Genomic DNA, 20,912 nt, shown 5'->3' with positions numbered 1-20,912 from the left:
CCTATAAACCATCCTTTAACACCCTTGTCCGAAGAGTCTGAAACCCAATACGATGTTTTTGAACAGTTGGACAATTGTCTAGCAAATCTGGAGGGGGAAGGTCTTGATCCAAGTGTACATGTTTTGCGCCGAAATAAATTCCACAATATTGAGGTTCGACAGTTTTTCAATTTCGCATGGGGGGGTCAGATTCGGGAATATGCTGTGTTTTACGTAATGCTTATGGACACTTTGAATGAACTGTTAGATAGGGTTAGAGATTATAGCGAACCTAGGGATCTCTTACAGTTGGAAATTTGTGGAGACAGTCTGCAGAGCCGTGTATCGCTTATTTTACAGAATGGTGAAGCAGATCTTGAACAATTTGTTAAACTGCTAGAACGCCTTGTTCAGTCAAATTTAAACGTGCTAGCAGATAGGACCCTCGAACTTGTAGTACAATTAGTACGTCAACCACAAGGGGGCTGTGGTCAGAGAAGGAAGCTCGATAGCCTAATGCAGTCAGAAATCATAAGCAATAAAAGGGCCTACCTCATAATCGTTCCCAATCCTGGTAATAAGCTATGCTTTGCCCTAGGGCTGGCCCACTTACTCAGCCCAGGATGTACAGATCTAGCCGCGTTACAAAAAGCTCGAGAGCTACAAACTGCTGTGGGTCTCGGTATACAGGATGCTGTGGCTTTCTCAGACATAGTCAAATTTGAAAACTTTCTGAACATCAAGATTGTGGTTTTGTACCACAGTAGGGCTAATGACGCTCTCTTAAAGTTCCAAAATATACACGAACCACACCCTAAGACTATGTATTTTTATGTGCAAAATGAGCATTACTATGCCGTAACTAACATCACAGCCTTTTTAGGCGCCCCATATGTCTGTCCAGCCTGTCATACCGGCTACACACGCATGGGGGGGCACTCGTGCCGTTACAACTGTTCAGTATGTCTGGATAAACATTGCCCTATGCAGCTGCTAAACTTGACCCCCTGTGCGGATTGTCACCGCACATGTCGTTCGGCCTACTGTTACGAAAAACACAAAACTGAAACATGGCACCCCAAGGCATGTAAATCTGTAAGCAGTTGTGACATTAACAAGAAATGTCCAAAATGTCATTGCAATTACAACCTTAAAATAGATAGCCCTAAACCTCATGTTTGTGGAATTCTACACTGCCCAATTTGTAAAGGGCCTTTGAAAAGCAGAGACGCGGAAGTGGTTCAAGAAGTACCACATGAGTGTTACATTCAGCCCTTGGCTGAAGATGAACATACAGAGAAATATGTGTTTTATGATTTTGAGACAAATCAGCAATCAGGGGTTCATTTGCCTATTTTTGTGTCAACCATGACTTTCAAGGGTGAAAAGTGGTCGGCCGAGGGACCCAATTGTGCACAGCTCTTTCTAAAACATTTTAGAAAAGCCCAGTACAGAAACTTCACGTTTATAGCTCACAATGCTAGAGCCTATGACTCCTATCTGCTTCTGAACCCTTTGATACAGCAAGGCGTGGCCCCCAGTGTCATAGCTCAAGGGAGTAATATATTATGCTTTGTTGACCCCGCCTTCAAACAGAGATACATTGACAGCTTAAGCTTCTTACCCATGAGATTGGCTCAAATGCCAGAGGCCTTGGGTTTTGAAAACTCTGTCAAAGGCTATTTCCCTCATTTCTTCACAGCTGAGGAGAATCTACATTATATAGGATCTTATCCATCCCCCGAAATGTACGGGTGTGATCAAATGTCTCCCAAAGAGCGTGAGAGATTCATGACATGGTACGAGACCGTAAGACATGGCACTTTTGATTTCCATAAAGAGATGGAATCATACTGTGACAATGACGTTGTTATACTTCGTGAAGGATGCCTCAGATTCAGAGAAGAGGTAATCAAAGATGCGGGCATTGACCCCTGGAGCTGTACAACTATTGCATCAGCGTGCATGAAAACCTATCGTACACACTATCTAACTCCTGCATCTATAGCTATCCCATCGCCAGACAACTACCGACGCCAATTCAAGGCCTACTCTAGTGGTTCCATTCAATGGTTGGAGTACTTGGCCCAGGATAAAGATATTTTTATCCAACATGCTTTGAATCGGGGGGAGAAGGCGTTTGGGCCTTACCATGTAGATGGATACACACAGATTGACGGGGTTGAGACAGTGTATGAGTACAACGGTTGTTTCTTCCACGGTTGTAAATTATGCTTTGTCCCCCAGGCCATGTGTGTCCTAACCCAAAAGACTTTTGGGGAAATGTACCAAGAGTTTCAAGACAAACTGAATTCTTTAAAGGCTACTTACGGGTTAAAAGTTGTGGTTTTGTGGGAGCACGAATGGACAGCCCTCAAAAAGGCGGATCCTAGTGTTAAGGCCTTCCTTACCCATTATGACCCTCCAGAGCCCCTGGAACCGCGACAGGCCTTGTTTGGAGGCCGGACCAATGCTTTGACATTGCGTTATGTAGCTCAACCCGACGAGACAATAGGCTATGTAGATTTTACATCCCTATATCCTCATGTAATGAGTTCCTCATTCTATCCTATAGGGCATCCTGAAATTATTCACAGCGACTTTGACGAACCCCAAAATTATTTTGGTTTAATCAAAGCGACTGTCTACCCTCCTAGGGGGCTGTTTATACCTGTGTTGCCGTACAAGGGTCCTAAAGGAAAACTTTTCTTCCCCCTTTGTCGCACATGCTGTGAAAACAACAACCAGGAAAACCCATGTGATCACTCAGATCAACAAAGAGCCCTGACCGGTGTATGGGTCACCGTAGAATTCTCTAAGGCTTTAGAGAAGGGGTATCGTGTGGCCAAAATCTTTGAAGTGTGGAACTTTTCCAGGAAATCAGACACACTTTTTAAAGAGTACATCAAGACCTTCTTGAGATGCAAGCAGATGGCTTCAGGCTATCCTGCATCGGTCACAGATCAAGAAAGTAAAGACAAATACATTCAAGACTACCATGACAGAGAAGGCATACTTCTTGACCCTGACAGAATAGAGGTCAACAAAACCAAAAGAAATGTGTCGAAATTGTACTTGAACTCCCTTTGGGGGAAATTAGCGCAGAGATGCAATATGCTAACAACTTCGATCATTAAAGACCCCGAAGAATTTTTGGAATTTGTTTTTTCGGACCAATACGAAATTTCACATTTTTCCTTCTTGAGTCAAGACATTGCCTTGGTGCAATGGAGGCGCCACCAAAAGTGGGTTCTACCCCCTGGTAATGTAAATGTGTTTCTTGCAGCATTTACCACAGCCTATGGCCGACTTGAACTGTACACCCTCTTGGAACAGCTTCAGAGGCGGGTTCTTTACCACGACACAGACTCTGTGGTCTATGTAAGCAAGCCGGGGGATTGGAACCCCCCACTTAGCAACTATCTTGGGGGTTTAACTAGTGAACTCGAAGAGGGTGACCATATTACAGAATGGTCCCCATGTGGTCCAAAAAGCTATGCTTTTAGGACTAAAGCCAATCACGTGGTGTTGAAAGCCAAAGGCGTGACTCAAAACTACGAAAATGCCCCGTGTGTAAACTTGGAATCAATCACGCGCTTGGTCGAGGGGTTCGTAAAGGACAGGAATAGTGACTTGGAGATTTTGAGCTCCTACAACAAAATAGTGAGGGATAAAAAGGGGTTCCATCTAAGAAACGCACCACTCACTAAAAGATTCAGGGTAGTCTATGACAAGAGACAGCTATTGCCTGACGGTACCACATTGCCCTTTGGCTACTGACTTATGCTACAAGCCCCCCAGTGTGTCTTAAAGCTTAAGATATTATGACTGCTGTCGAGGGTTTTGACCCCCGTCTACAATTGCCTTTTTCAGCATTAATTGCAGGCCCTTCAAACAGTGGTAAAACTTTTTTTGTAAAAAGTATTTTAGAGAATTCTGAACATGTGTTATCTCAAAAGCCTGACAATATTGTATGGTGTTATTCATGTTACCAACCTCTGTATGATGAATTATTGAAGACAATAAAAATCAAGTTTGTTGAAGGAATACCCGAATCTCTGTCTGATGATGAACTTCTCCCCCCACATAAATATAATCTGCTGGTTTTGGACGATATGCTATTTGCTGGTAGCGAACACCCCGAAATTGCACGAGCTTTTACCCAATATACTCATCATAGAAACCTGTCCGTGCTTTACTTGGTCCAGAATGTGTTTCACCAAGGTAAAAATAGTCGGACCATTAGCTTGAATGCCAACTACATGGTATTGTTTAAAAATCCTAGAGACAAACTGCAAATTAGCACTCTAGCTCAGCAGATGTACCCTGGACGGAAATCATACTTTATGGAGAGCTATGAGGACGCTACCAAAGAGCCATTTTCTTATTTAATCGTGGATTTAAAAGCAAATACTCCAGAACACCTTAGGCTACGTACAGGGCTGTTTCCGGGGGAGAGGCCTGCTGCATACCTTCCTAAAAAGTAAACGCTATGTCTCTGCGTTTAAAAAGAAACCTGCCCCTCTTGAGAAGGCTAGTTGGGTCTACAGCTAAAGAACGGAAGGCCATCTTGGGTCGCTCTTCTTCAGATCTCATATTAGCCCTATGTGAGATTGCTTTGAATCTTCTCAAAGGACGCATTCCACTCACCCTGAACCAATTGAAAAAATTAAAGAGACAAAAGACAGCGATCAAACTCTTTGCCAATAAAAGGGCCAGTCTTCAAAAGAAAAGACATAGTATACAACAGTCTGGGGGTTTTCTTCTACCTTTACTCAGTATAGCCGTGCCCTTCATCACCAGCCTTATTGCGGCCAGACGTGGGGGTTGAACACGTGGTGTGATGGCCACTAAAATGTACTTGGTGCCTCAACAAGAGTTGGATAGACTTAAAAAACAAATGCAGGGTCCTGAAGATATCAGACAAACAGCGGAAAATGATTTGGATACGGCCATGAAGGATGTCTTGAACCGAAAAGGATTGAACCCCTATGATAAGATTCAAAAATACACAAACCTAATGCAAAGGTATTTGACTCGGGTAAAGCAAGGGGAGAGAGAGACTAACCATTTAACCCTTTCCCTACCGGACCCTTTAACAGATGTCGAACCTAACGATAGCCATGCCCCTGTAAGGCCTGTACCGGCGATCTTACCTAGTGGAGATAATATGTCTGGTGAAGCTCAAATGCCATTTGAAGATAAAGTTATGCATGACCTACTGACACATGTGCCTTTACGTAACAGGAAGAATGTTAAATACATTATGAACAAGATAAAAGACTCAAAGGGGATAGCTGCTTGGAACGACTCTGGAGAGTTTATCCTTCAGGGCTCTGTGGTCAGGGGGTCACATATGCTGGACTTGCTTAAAAGTACCACGGCTGCCCACAAGGTTGCTGATGACCGAAGGCCTCCCGGCTGGCGTCAGTTTCTTAAGGCCCTGGCAATCCTCAACATCCCCCTCTCCGGTGTACCCAACCATAAGCTTTGTCAACAGATTCAAGCTTTAAAACAAAAGCCTTCAACGAGATACAGCACCCCTAAAGATGCCCCAACGACACCGTCCCCCTATGAAAGCGATGATGCTAGTCTCAGGACCTTTTCCTAATCCCGATCTCTCGGGGTGGTTAGACTTTTGAAAATGACTTTTGAATGTCTATGATTAAATTCAATAAATTTTTTATTTGAAAAATAAGCAAGTTAACATTTGTGGCATTCTTGAAACATATGACGTGAGCATACGCCTTGATTACGCGTTCTTAAAGGACACACATTTGAACACTTTTGATATTTTCTAACAAAACAAGATACAAGGTTATCATTACTTCTTAAATCATCCTTATAAAGAGACATAACATCTTCAAAAGAAACTCCCCGGGCTCTTTGGCACAGGTAAAATACACAGTGGTGACCGCATGTAGTGGAAAGGTTATCTTGCACTTGTTTGATGCTGTAGTAGATCTTTGTACCGTTTAGGGTCAAAAAATCTTTAATATATTTAGGGAAATGTGAAAAACCGGGGGGAAAGCCATAGGAATCAAAAAAAGTTGAGTTTTTTCGTCCACCTTCCTGTTCTAATGTCATAGCTAGCCAATGTTCACCAGGCATGTGTTTAGGATGGGTATTGACAATAAACATTGCAGGCCTCTCAGGCCATATCTCAATAGGTAATTCATCACAAGCCAACACTCCACAAAATTGTTTTCCAATCAAGCGGCTCATGAGCCCGTCCAACTCTTGGGTATTCATGTCTTTGCTCAAAGGTTCTTAATAATAATCCACTAAGACCTGTCTTCGGGCATTCACTTCCAAGATTGAATCAGAGCATGCGTAAACAATCATGCTAACTGTACAGGCTAAAGGTGTACGGAAACGCATTTCCAGCCTGAGGTTACCTTGGGACACCACAGACAGATTTCCTGAGGTGTCATCATCAGGGGATAAATTGAAAGCATACAACGTGTAACCCTCTGCAAAATCATTTCTGTCAATAGGTAAAGAGAGATCTTTTAGATGTCGCCCTGTAGCCAGGAATAGATTGTAAAATTCTCGCACAGATATGTTGTTATTAAATTGGGGTTGGAAAGCCTTCGCCGGAACCTGACGTCCGTCCTGACAGAGAGCTACATACTCTGCATTGAAGTGTTGAAAATTAAAGGGTTTTTTAACTAAACTCCCCGTATTAGAGGCGTGATCAACCAGACCTATAACCACATATCTAGGTAAAGGGCCTAGAAATAGGTTTTCTTGACTGCAGATTCTACTGCCCACAGGTATGCTAAAGGTTTTCATGGTAATTCTTTGGAGAGGGTAAAGGGCATTTCCTTTCATCAAAGCATGTGAGTGACCCAGGCGTACGGCCGGAGATACAGACACTTTTTTAATAAAAAGGGTGGCCCCCAACACTTTCAAACTAAAATCCCCGTCTTGGGGAGACATCAGGCAAAAATCATCCTTGGCCCTGGTTAATTTTAATCTTAAATCAACCGAATTTAAGAGTAACCGTTCTTGAAAGAAAATGTCAGAGTGTATAGGGCCTAGCAAATGAAACTCTCGAGATTCGGCGCAGTAGCGAGCTCGTGCCGCTAGTCCTTTGTTTGCACCGGTGGAAGGGTCTGTCGATTCCATAGAGGCTCCTGTAGTATCCTTGCTAAACAGCCCGGCGCTAAATTGTGTTTTGAGAGTGTCTTCGGAGTAGTTTAGTAAACACTCCATGATGGCTCTATAAGGGTATGTGGCGCTGCTTTGACTGATTAGGCGTTCACCCAAAGTCACATCAACTTGGGAGAAAATGGTGGCCAAGGGGTAATTAATGAGACTCACTTTGGCATCGCCTGCAATATTAGACCCATCTCTTTTGGTCACTTTTAGACGTAAATGCACCAAGGTGTTGTTGAGGTCCAGATAGTTGTCACCGTGGCCTGGTATGAAAAATTCGATAGGCCCGTTATCGGTAATAGCAGAGAGAGGGGCTATCTCCACATAACTGGATCTATCTATTGAATGCTGCGTTAACGGGGCCGTGAAAAGATCGAGTTCTGTCTTTATAGCTTCAGAGGACATTCGATGTAAAAGAGCCATGTCACTTATTCTTTTAGAAAATACTTCCTAGTATTCTTTTAGCCTGTTTTGGTTCAGACCTCCTCACTTTACCACGTCTTTGACTTACTGAGGTTCTTTTAACAGTTAACCGCCGCTTTTTAGGTGCCGGCCTGCGTCTTAAACCTGGGGGTCTCTTTTTTGGTCTTCGAGACAATATCATAAGCCCCGAGCCTTCTTGATGCTCCACATCTGGTGATGCCCTTCGGGTCATAGCATTTGCTACAACCTCACTTACTATATTTTTAGCCGCGGATTTTAAGTGTGGTTTGGCTATGCTGAAGCCTCTCTTCATAAACGGTAAAACCATCCTAAAGAGGTTACGGAATATACCCCCTATCCCCGCACCGTACATTGTCGGTGCTCCATGATATCCTGGTAGTCCATTACCAACTTGATCCACATAGTATGAAACATAACGGTTGGGGTCGAGCTGAGGGTGCTCCATAACCCTTTTATTTGTATTATGTTTATAAATATAATACAGATATTATATATGTAGAGAGGTTTTGGTGGGTCTAAAGTGGAGTTTTACAATCGTTTTACCATAAGTAAATTCAATGTTTTCGTTCTGATCCGTTTTAAGCTCAACCAGAATGTTTTCAATATAGTTCTTGCTGACATGTACGTAGTGCGGCTTGTCATAATTGACAGTGACGATGTCCCCATCCTTTCCGTCTATATGAACTGTTCGCAGGAGGGGCACACAGGTGTCTCCGACCCTTTGATAGGTTATGATGTCGGTATACACAAATATGTTGTAAAATCCTGCATGTATATCCGCAGGGAATGGGAATAATTTATCGTTCACATACGTCCATTTATTGGGACCCATCCCCAACATGTAGGCTAAATTACCGCTGGTCTTTATACCTCCGTTAGCAGGCCCTGAGATTTGTATCCTTTTATGGATTGGATTGTAGAATAGGAATATTTCCATCTTGTTCAGGGTTAGGTGTTCATTCAACTCTGAGACGATCCTGTCGACGGTTCTATAGAAACCTTTTTTAAGCTTAATAAGTTTTGCAGGTTCCGATAACCTTTTGCAATAAAAATCACGGTCCTTAGCTTTGATATTATACCAACTATGGGGGTATGTAATCTCGCTGAGACCTACTTCCCAAGCCTCTGATAACTCTATAGGCTTTGGAAAATTGGTTGTATAATTCGAACTCTGATTATTACGATATATCTGTGCCGACGCATTACTGGGGAGAGTCAGGTAGAAGCCGCTGTGTTCCATGATGCCCAACTGTTTAAATTAATCCCCGTTGCCTCCACCACATCATGCTCCAATACCCAACTGTTGAACTTTTGAGGCCAGTTTTTCCAGCGGACCAGCAACCATTTTTTACCCTTTTCTCTCTTCTGATCTAGAATCTCCTCCACTTGAAAGACTTTGTCTTTACCCAACTGGACCTTCTGTAATTCCTTTTCATAAAAAGATCCCTCTATAAGATCCCCGTCATAATCTTTTAATTTGTAGACCGGGGGAATGCGTGGCAGACATTCTGTAACGGTAAACAACTCCGAGCTAAAGCCTTGTTCGTATTTTTTGTCGAAAACACCCCTCAACTTTGATATACGCACCAAGTCACCCACTAGGAATTTAAAAGTCATTTTTTTCTTACGGCGAAGTGGGAACAAACCATACATATTTTTAAAGACTTGAAAAGAGTTTTCCGAAGAGACCTCAGAGGGCTTCATACGTATACTCTTATGGAAGCTGTGGTTGTACCCGTTTACTAAATCCTGAACTATGTCTGTATATCTGTGGGTGTTGTGAGCTGTAAAATATCGCCACATCCGCTCTTTCAAAGTCCTATTAAAGCGTTCCACAACCGAAGCTTTCAAATCAGAGCCTGTAGCAAAATGTACTATATTATACTTATTCATTAGCTTCTGAAATGTTTTATTAAAAAATTCTTTTCCGCCATCCGTCTGCACTTTCTTGGGTGCGCCTCCTGCCTTCAAGATCGATTCAAAGGCCCTGGTCACCTCTGCCCCGCTCTTATTTTTTAACACCCTTACATAGGCTAATTTAGAGAAAATATCTATAACCGTTAGCATGTAGCGCTTTCCATCATTTTTAGCGGCAAGGGACTGCATGTCACATAGATCCGCCTGAAATTGGGATAAGGGGTGCGTAGAAAAAACTCTATTTCTTGGAAATTGTTTTCTTACAGGTTTATGTAGAGTGTAGGCATCTTGCTCGGATAACCATTCATTCACTTTAGCATCGCTTAACAGACTACCTGTTTCTTCGACTATAGCTCTCTGTAAACGCTCTTTACCCCCATAAGACCCTGGGTTAGCGGGATTATAATATATGTTTTTCAACAGCTGCTCAGCCATCCTTCTTGCCTCTCTGAGGTACAATAACGTTAATGAGCCACTTTCATATAACGACAACATTTCAGTTTGTGAATTTTTATTTTAAGAATGCAACAAGTATTACGTATACAGACAATTCAGGATTTGTTGCAAGATACAAGTCCCAGTTTTCTCAACAATCACAGCATGCAACACCCTGTATATATTGTTTAGATTTACAGTTTTGTGTCGCTGAATTTTTAAAACACACACGTCTGATATATAAGTATATAAACAACAAATATGATACACATTCACATTAAAGGGTGGTTCAAACAAATAATGTAAAATCTTAGCCAAAGTTATTTCTAGTTCTTCAGAATCCTCAACAAGCCTTGATACCATATGTGTCCATTGTAAACTCTCGCCCGTATGTCGGACCTGTTTCATGATTTGCTCCATTTTCAGCAAACGCTCTACATTAGCCCAGGTATTGTGTGTCTGTAAGGGCTGTCGTTCTCCTCTTCCTCAGATGAGGAGAGGAGAGAAGGATCAGTGGACCAATACGCAGAATTCGGGAAATAAGCCATCTTTTATTTGAACACGATGGCAACACGAAACAAAACACTTTCAAATTTACAAAACAAGAAAACGACGTTGACGAAACCTGAACATAAACTTACATAACTAAACGTAAAACTCACGGACAGGAAACAGACGACATCAAAATAAACGAACAGCCAAACAGTCCCGTATGGTACATACATTCAACGACACAGGAGACAATCACCCACAAACAAACAGTGAGAACACCCTACCTAAATATGACTCTTAATTAGAGGAAAACGCAAAACACCTGCCTCTAATTAAGAGCCATACCAGGCAACCAAAACCAACATAGAAACAGAAAACATAGACTGCCCACCCAAAACACACGCCCTGACCATAAACACATACAAAAACAACAGAAAACAGGTCAGGACCGTTACAGTGTCGTGTAGAACGATCCCTTGTTCACTTTATTTTCAATAATCTGATGCATAACATATGTAAGGTCTCTCAAAAGAAAAAAGGTATTTATTCGCTCAAACATCGTAGACACATAGTTACCCATAGGTCTAAATAACAAAATGTCACTCGGTCTCTTGGGATTTATTGAGCCAGAAAAGCATCACATCAGCCACCACAGCTTCCCGGTATTTGTTGTCGTCCACCAGGGTGTGTCGGATTTCTTTGAGTTTCTCGTGGATGAAGATGGCCTCCTTCAGTTCATGTAGGAAGGCTTCGGTTACCCCATAAACTCTAGGGATAGACGGCACAAGACCCATAGACTCCAGGGCGAGGACCAGCGCTGGTATAAAACGGCAGGACCACAGTCTTTTCACCAGCTCCTCCTCATTTTTCTCGTATATATTCGCCAATCACCACATCTAAAAGTGTAGCTACAGAGGCCTTGATGGTATCCACAAAATTAGTACTGGCCACCCCATCAAACACATCCTCAGGCTGTGTAAATGTCGGGGGTGTCACGGGTCTTGCCAGGGGTGCGTAGAGTGTAGGGCTTCGTGGCATAGAGTCCTTAGTGTCGGGCCCCCATGACGTAGATGCGTCCACGTAGATGGTCTGGAGATCCATGGTGTATGCTGAAATGAAGAACTGGCTGCTTTTTTCTTTTTATTGTAGAACAAGGCCATTGGGTATCTGGGGGGGCGTGGTTAAAGCATCCGCTTACTTAGTTTTCTTCTGACGCTGTATCTTCTTGAGGCTCTTTTGCATCGTAATCTTTACGATTCGTATATATTATGCACTTCTTTAAATGAACAAGGCTCTGCCGCTGTTGGCTCTGTACAAAGAGAGCATCCAACGGTTGCAACATTTTCAATTCCATTACATCCCAACTTTTAAAAGGAATAAGCAGACGCAGTCGGGTATCCCCAGTCAGGCCACCAACCCTAATGTTGTGGTTTCGGATTGCCTCGGTGCCGATATAGAACTCCACGCAGCCGCACGGTCGTCCATTCTGTCTTTGTATTTTCACCCTGTGAAATATTTGTCCTGAGGAGTCAGGGGTACCTTCCCAACGGGTCTCGTGGCCCGTGAACACACTATACCCCTTGGTGATAAGGCTCAGTTCAGGACACACAACCTTGCGAAAAACCGACCAGTCTTCAACACCATATTCCAAGCCTACAGTCTGGTCTGTATATTCTTCTCCTTCATCTACCGTATAGAGGGTCACTCTACAGGCCAGGTAATCAAACCGATACCCCCACTGCTGACCATTAGACATCAACACTTGATCTGTCAGAGCATTTGCTGGAGGTATTTGGGTTCTATACACATTTAAAAAACGTTTTTTTGGCGCATCATATATTGCGGGTTGATACTTTGCCCTTGCTCTATGGGCAACCCGAGGGCCTGCTTCAGTTGTTACAGTCATCACTTCTTTGTCACCAATCCCAAAATCCATGGTTATTCTTAAGATCTTGTGCACTCTTAAACAGGAATTGTTCTGGGGCTTTATAAGGGGCATTAACCACCCCAAACCGTGAGAAACAGTAACAGGTTGACCTGACACCTGGTCACTTACTCAACCCCCCAACCCTACCCCCCTAACCACCACGATGTCCTGACCTGAAACCCAAATATTGGCATGCACCCTTCTACATGACATAGGGTCATAAATCATTACATAGGGTCATAAATCAGGCTTGGGTCATAAATCATTACCGGTTGACCTGACAACTGGACCCTTACTCAACCACCCAGCCCCCAATCAGGCTTGGGTCATAAATCATTACCGGTTGACCTGACAACTGGACCCTTACTCACCCACCCAGCCCCCACCTAACCACCAGGCTTGCCTGAATGGCAGCCCTTGCGCATGCACACGTCATCAGGACTTAGGGTTCACATAGCGTTCACATAGGTTCACATAGGGTCATCAATCAAAATTTTGACGCGTGACATCTACTTTAATCTCTCTAGCATTTGTGTGTCCGTGTGTGTGGGTGTTTGGATGTGTGTGTGTGTGTGTGTGTGCTTACCACAGTGTTTGTGCCTGTGTGTGTGTGGCATAGTGGCCAGTCGGGCGCTTTTCCCCTCCTACACTCCGCTGTGTAAAACATGTGTGTGTGTTGCATGCTAGTATGTGTGTGTGTGTGAGAGACATAGTGCCCAGCCCAGCTGAGTCTCCTCCCTCTCCTCTGTGCTGAGCTGTGCTCCAGTGAGAGAGTCTGGTCAGTCTGTGTGTAATACAGAGGAATGAACACCATCACAGACCTCTACTACTCCACAGTGTTACACTACACAGGACAGACCCCTACTACTACACAGTGTTACACTACACAGGACAGACCTCTACTACTCCACAGTGTTACACTACACAGGACAGACCTCTACTAATACACAGTGTTACACTACACAGGACAGACCTCTATACACAGTGTTACACTACACAGGACAGACCTCTACTACTCCACAGTGTTACACTAGACAGGACAGACCTCTATACACAGTGTTACACTGCACAGGACAGACCTCTATAGACAGTGTTACACTACACAGGACAGACCTCTACTAATACACAGTGTTATACTACACAGGACAGACCTCTACTACTCCACAGTGTTACACTACACAGGACAGACCTCTACTAATACACAGTGTTACACTACACAGGACAGACCTCTACTACTCCACAGTGTTACACTACACAGGACAGACCTCTACTACTACACAGTGTTATACTACACAGGACAGACCTCTATACACAGTGTTACAATACACAGGACAGACCTCTACTAATACACAGTGTTACACTACACAGGACAGACCTCTACTACTACACAGTGTTACACTACACAGGACAGACCTCTACTAATACACAGTGTTACATTGCACAGGACAGACCTCTATACACAGTGTTACACTACACAGGACAGACCTCGACTACTACACAGTGTTACACTACACAGGACAGACCTCTACTAATACACAGTGTTACACTACACAGGACAGACCTCTACTAATACACAGTGTTACACTACACAGGACAGACCTCGACTACTACACAGTGTTACACTACACAGGACAGACCTCGACTACTACACAGTGTTACACTACACAGGACAGACCTCTACTAATACACAGTGTTACACTACACAGGACAGACCTCTACTAATACACAGTGTTACACTACACAGGACAGACCTCGACTACTACACAGTGTTACACTACACAGGACAGACCTCTACTAATACACAGTGTTACACTACACAGGACAGACCTCTACTAATACACAGTGTTACACTACACAGGACAGACCTCTACTAATACACAGTGTTACACTACACAGGACAGACCTCTACTAATACACAGTGTTACACTACACAGGACAGACCTCGACTACTACACAGTGTTACACTACACAGGACAGACCTCTACTAATACACAGTGTTACACTACACAGGACAGACCTCTACTACTCCACAGTGTTACACAGGACAAACCTCTACTACTCCACAGTGTTACACAGGACAGACCTCTATACACAGTGTTACACTACCCAGGACAAACCTCTACTACTCCACAGTGTTACACAGGACAGGACAAGACTCTCCATACTGTCCACTGGTACAGAGAAGCAGAGTCCTCTGGGGTTTGGAATAGTAAGTATTATCAGGATTATCTCTGTAACTGTCTTATCATTTCAGAAGGACTGTGTTGATTCTGTTGCTTTCTGAAATGTGAAAGAGTCACAAGTTACTGGTTATTATGTTATATATCATTATCTGTCATTATGTTAATATGTTATGACATGATAAGCCAGCACAATTCTCAAACTTTCATTAATTGGCCATTTCAACCTGTTAAAGCCCTCATAATGATGACTCACGAATACGATGGTATTCTCCATTTTACTCTACGACCCCCACAAGCATCTGAAGTCGGTACACCCGATCTGCCAACTTCTCTACATAGCGTCTGAACAGATTGGGCAACACATAAGAAATATATATTTCTGAAAAGAATCTCAAGAACCTCATCAGTCACTATGATTATGGAAAAGGGGTCCATTTCAAATGAACGATGTTGTAAGGAGTTTTTCTGCGATCTTTCTTGTTGGACCACATTCATTCCAGTACTGACTCGCAGGAGAAGTTAAAGTATTTCTTAATGTCTGACAATAGTATGAATCTATTCTGTGCCAAAGAGATGTACTGTCTTTTACGGGCCCCACCCATGTAACTAGTACATTATGGGCCCCACCTATGTAACTAGTACATTATGAGCCCCACCTATGTAACTAGTACATTATGGGCCCCACCTATGTAACTAGTACATTATGGGCCCCACCTATGTAACTAGTACATTATGGGCCCCACCTATGTAACTAGTACATTATGGGCCCCACCTATGTAACTAGTACATTATGGGCCCACCTATGTAACTAGTACATTATGGGCCCCACCTATGTAACTAGTACATTATGGGCCCCACCTATGTAACTAGTACATTATGGGCCCCACCTATGTAACTAGTACATTATGGGCCCAACCTATGTAACTAGTACATTATGGGCCCCACCTATGTAACTAGTACATTATGGGCCCCACCTATGTAACTAGTACATTATGGGCCCAACCTATGTAACTAGTACATTATGGGCCCCACCTATGTAACTAGTACATTATGGGCCCCACCTATGTAACTAGTACATTATGGGCCCAACCTATGTAACTAGTACATTATGGGCCCCACCTATGTAGCTAGTACATTATGGGCCCCACCTATGTAACTAGTACATTATGGGCCCCACCTATGTAACTAGTACATTATGGGCCCCACCTGTTTATACAGTAGGCAGGGAATGAACTGAACATTCACTGATCGTGTCACTTAACGTTAGTGGGAGGTGAAATCTCTGTTGCACAGATGTCAGTTTCACAGAAGTGTGTTCTGTTGATCAGGGAAGAGGAGGGGTGGTTTGGGCATAGTCACATTCTTTACCCCACCATGACATCACTAACCTAATCATAATAGTCACATTCTTTACCCCACCATGACATCACAAACCTAATCATAATAGTCACATTCTTTACCCCACCATGACATCACAAATCTAATCATAATAGTCACATTCTTTACCCCACCATGACATCACAAATCTAATCATAATAGTCACATTCTTTACCCCACCATGACATCACAAATCTAATCATAATAGTTACATTCTTTACCCCACCATGACATCACTAACCTAATCATAATAGTTACATTCTTTACCCCACCATGACATCACTAATCTAATCATAATAGTTACATTCTTTACCCCACCATGACATCACAAACCTAATCATAATAGTCACATTCTTTACCCCACCATGACATCACAAATCTAATCATAATAGTCACGTTCTTTACCCCACCATGACATCACAAACCTAATCATAATAGTCACGTTCTTTACCCCACCATGACATCACAAACCTAATCATAATAGTCACATTCTTTACCCCACCATGACATCACAAACCTAATCATAATAGTCACATTCTTTACCGCACCATGACATCACAAACCTAATCATAATAGTTACATTCTTTACCCCACCATGACATCACAAACCTAATCATAATAGTCACATTCTTTACCCCACCATGACATCACAAATCTAATCATAATAGTTACATTCTTTACCCCACCATGACATCACTAATCTAATCATAATAGTCACATTCTTTACCCCACCATGACATCACAAACCTAATCATAATAGTCACATTCTTTACCCCACCATGACATCACAAATCTAATCATAATAGTCACATTCTTTACCCCACCATGACATCACAAATCTAATCATAATAGTTACATTCTTTACCCCACCATGACATCACAAATCTAATCATAATAGTTACATTCTTTACCCCACCATGACATCACTAACCTAATCATAATAGTTACATTCTTTACCCCACCATGACATCACAAACCTAATCATAATAGTCACATTCTTTACCCCACCATGACATCACAAACCTAATCATAATAGTTACATTCTTTACCCCACCATGACATCACAAACCTAATCATAATAGTTACATTCTTTACCCCACCATGACATCACAAACCTAATCATAATAGTCACATTCTTTACCCCACCATGACATCACAAACCTAATCATAATAGTTACATTCCAGACCGACAACAATCCAGACGTCTGTCAGATCTCACAACGCCTGAATAGGTGTTTATCATATCAGCTAAACACGTCATATGCTACGGCAATCTGATGCCCGACTGTGCAGTCCAAGACACGGCATGCAACATTGGTTGAAGCAATGTGACCTCAGCAATGTAGTCAGGCAGGAACACAACCAAAAATATAAAAAGTGTTATGCAATTTTGAACAGTATCTCAACACCCCAAAAAATTATTTGTTCAAATTTAAATCACTTTTGAGTTGTCATTATGCGTCGCTCCAAGGAATGACTATAGACAACATATTTAGAATCCTCATTGTGCATTTTCTGGTCATCAAATGCATTGTAACTTGTGATTCTGTTTCATGGTGCGACATAGACGCAGGGTGTAACGATTGTCGTTGGGAGAAGGAGAAGAGGACCAAAATGCAGCGTGGTAAGTGTTCATGATAATAATTTAATCAAAACTGAACACTACACAAAATAACAACGAGGAAAAAACAAAAAAGTTCTGCAAGGTGACATACACTAAACAGAAAACAATCACCCACAACTCAAAGTGGGGAAACAGGCTACCTAAATATGGTTCTCAATCAGAGACAACAATAGACAGCTGCCTCTGATTGAGAACCACACACGGCCAAACACAAAGAAATAGACAACATAGAACACCAGACATAGAATGCCCACCCAAACTCAAGCCCTGACCAACCAAAATAGAGACATAAAAAGGATCTCTACAGTCAGGGCGTGACATGTCCATTATTATCCAATGGAACGATGATGAACTAGTTCTGCATGTTACCACATGTCCATTATTATCCAATGGAACAATGATGAACTAGTTCTGCATGTTTCCACATGTCCATTATTATCCAATGGAACGATGATGAACTAGTTCTGCATGTTACCACATGTCCATTATTATCCAATGGAACGATGATGAACTAGTTCTGCATGTTGCCACATGTCCATTATTATCCAATGGAACGATGATGAACTAGTTCTGCATGTTACCACATGTCCATTATTATCCAATGGAACGATGATGAATTAGTTCTGTATGTTACCACATGTCCATTATTATCCAATGGAACGATGATGAACTAGTTCTGCATGTTACCACATGTCCATTATTATCCAATGGAACGATGATGAACTAGTTCTGCATGTTACCACATGTCCATTATTATCCAATGGAACGATGATGAACTAGTTCTGTATGTTACCACATGTCCATTATTATCCAATGGAACGATGATGAACTAGTTCTGCATGTTACCACATGTCCATTATTATCCAATGGAACGATGATGAACTAGTTCTGCATGTTTCCCAACTGCCATGATTAAAAACAACCCCTGCACATCTCATGACTATTTCAGGTCAGGCTCACTAGCATGGTGACTATAGTAGCTTATTTTATATGTCCTATTTCACACTTGTTCAGGTGTGAGTTGGACATGTGTTTCTTGTATATCCCAACACCCACAGAGAGCTGGGGTCTTTAGACAGGGTCAGCCCTTATTAACGGCATCCCTGGAGCCATTGAGGATAAGTGCCTTGCTCAAGGGCACAATGACAAATATTTCACCTTGTCTGCTCCTGGAGTTGAACCAGCGACCTTTCGGTTACTGGCCCAATGCTCTGACCTCAGGTAGCAGTACAGAACAACACTAAGGTGTGTTACAGAGCAGTGCACTAGACAGCTGACGATGCCCCCAAGGCAATTTCCCCATTCACAGAGATCACATTTATAGTAAATACATGCTGAAGTTGCATTGTCAGCTGTCTAGTGCTCTATAACACGCCTTGTATTGAATCCCAGCCTGTGTGTGTCTATACGGTATTGGATTGAATCCCAGCCTATGTGTGTCTATACAGTATTGGATTGAATCCCAGCCTATGAGTGTCTATATAGTATTGGATTGAATCCCAGCCTATGTGTGTCTATACAGTTGACCATCATTTCTTATTTTGATAGTGGAGTCTCTTGTAGTTCTAAAGTACAGTTGTGTTCTAATATAATGGAGCCCTTCCACTTTACAATGGGAGTGTAACAATGGAGCAGAACATTCTAAATTACAGTTGTGTTCTAATATAATGGAACCCTTCCACTTTACAATGGGAGTGTAAACAATGGAGCAGAACATTCTAAAGTACAGGTGTGTTCTAATATAATGGAACCCTTCCACTTTACAATGGGAGTGTAACAATGGAGCAGAACATTCTGTTTTCTCTTTTCCAAACTGGTTGAATGAATATTTAACCCTGTAACCCAGCAACAAGTCTGGCTGATACTAACTCAACGCCCTGCTGACTTCAGACTTGAAAGGCTCTTTTGATGTTGGCGGCATGATGTGTTGATAATGAAGGGGGCTGTGCTTTTACAGGTTGTCTCTCCTCCCTGTCTCATTCCTATGCTTAGACACTGCTGACGCCTGACATATCTTACAACGCCTGGATAGGTATTTTAAGTATCATCAAACCACATCATGTGTTATAGCAAATTTCCAGTCGATGACTTGGCACGCAACCTTCGGTTGTTGCGTCACCTCGCCTTAGCTGTGGAACGCACCTTTTCTCACTCACACTCAAACACACAGCCTCACACAGCCTCACACAGCCTCACACAGCCTCACACAGCCTTGAGCGCCGCCACCTTCCATTACAACTGTTGTATTTTCAAATCCAAACAATGAGAGGTCTCAACCCCCGAGAAAAATGTTATATTTGAGAGAACCAATCAATGCGTCTGCAAAATTTTGGAGAGAATATTGCAACGGCTTCTTGTCCAGACCAGTGAGTTACAGCTCATCCTCGTTGTACAGTAGAGAGAATATTGCAACGGCTTCTTGTCCAGACCAGTGAGTTACAGCTCATCCTCGTTGTACAGTAGAGAGAATATTGCAACGGCTTCTTGTCCAGACCAGTGAGTTACAGCTCATCCTCGTTGTACAGTAGAGAGAATATTGCAACGGCTTCTTGTCCAGACCAGTGAGTTACAGCTCATCCTCGTTGTACAGTAGAGAGAATATTGCAACGGCTTCTTGTCCAGACCAGTGAGTTACAGCTCATCCTCGTTGTACAGTAGAGAGAATATTGCAACGGCTTCTTGTCCAGACCAGTGAGTTACAGCTCATCCTCGTTGTACAGTAGAGAGAATATTGCAACGGCTTCTTGTCCAGACCAGTGAGTTACAGCTCATCCTTGTTGTACAGTAGAGAGAATATTGCAACGGCTTCTTGTCCAGACCAGTGAGTTACAGCTCATCCTTGTTGTACAGTATACCACGTGGTTCGTGTTAACCAGGCTACTTGAAATTTACCACGGGGGAGATAAATTGCACAGTAACAGAATGAATTAATCCTTACCTAACCCTCACCTTAAACGTTTTAAATGTCAACTACAATGGGGTAATGTCAGAGTTGGACGTCCCAAAGATCTGGCTTAGCATTTATCATAACAGAGCTAATTTTTCTGCTCTAGTGTTGTGTTCACCACTAGAGGGACCCATCAGACCAGAGAGTGTTGTGTTCAAGGTCACCACTAGAGGGACCCATCAGACCAGAGAGTGTTGTGTTCAAGGTCACCACTAGAGGGACCCATCAGACCAGAGTGTTGTGTTCAAGGTCACCACTAGAGGGACCCATCAGACCAGAGAGTGTTGTGTTCAAGGTCACCACTAGAGGGACCAATCAGACCAGAGAGTGTTGTGTTCAATTCCTTCAGAAAAAGTTGCCCAAAAGTCTTTTTTCAAAATTTGTAATTAATGTAGAAAAGGAATGTAGCTTTTGTGAATTGAAAAA

Source organism: Salvelinus alpinus, chromosome 2, assembly GCF_045679555.1.
Source record: "Salvelinus alpinus chromosome 2, SLU_Salpinus.1, whole genome shotgun sequence".
In the NCBI taxonomy this organism is placed as follows: domain Eukaryota; kingdom Metazoa; phylum Chordata; class Actinopteri; order Salmoniformes; family Salmonidae; genus Salvelinus; species Salvelinus alpinus.
Note: the sequence above shows the minus strand (reverse complement) of the source record.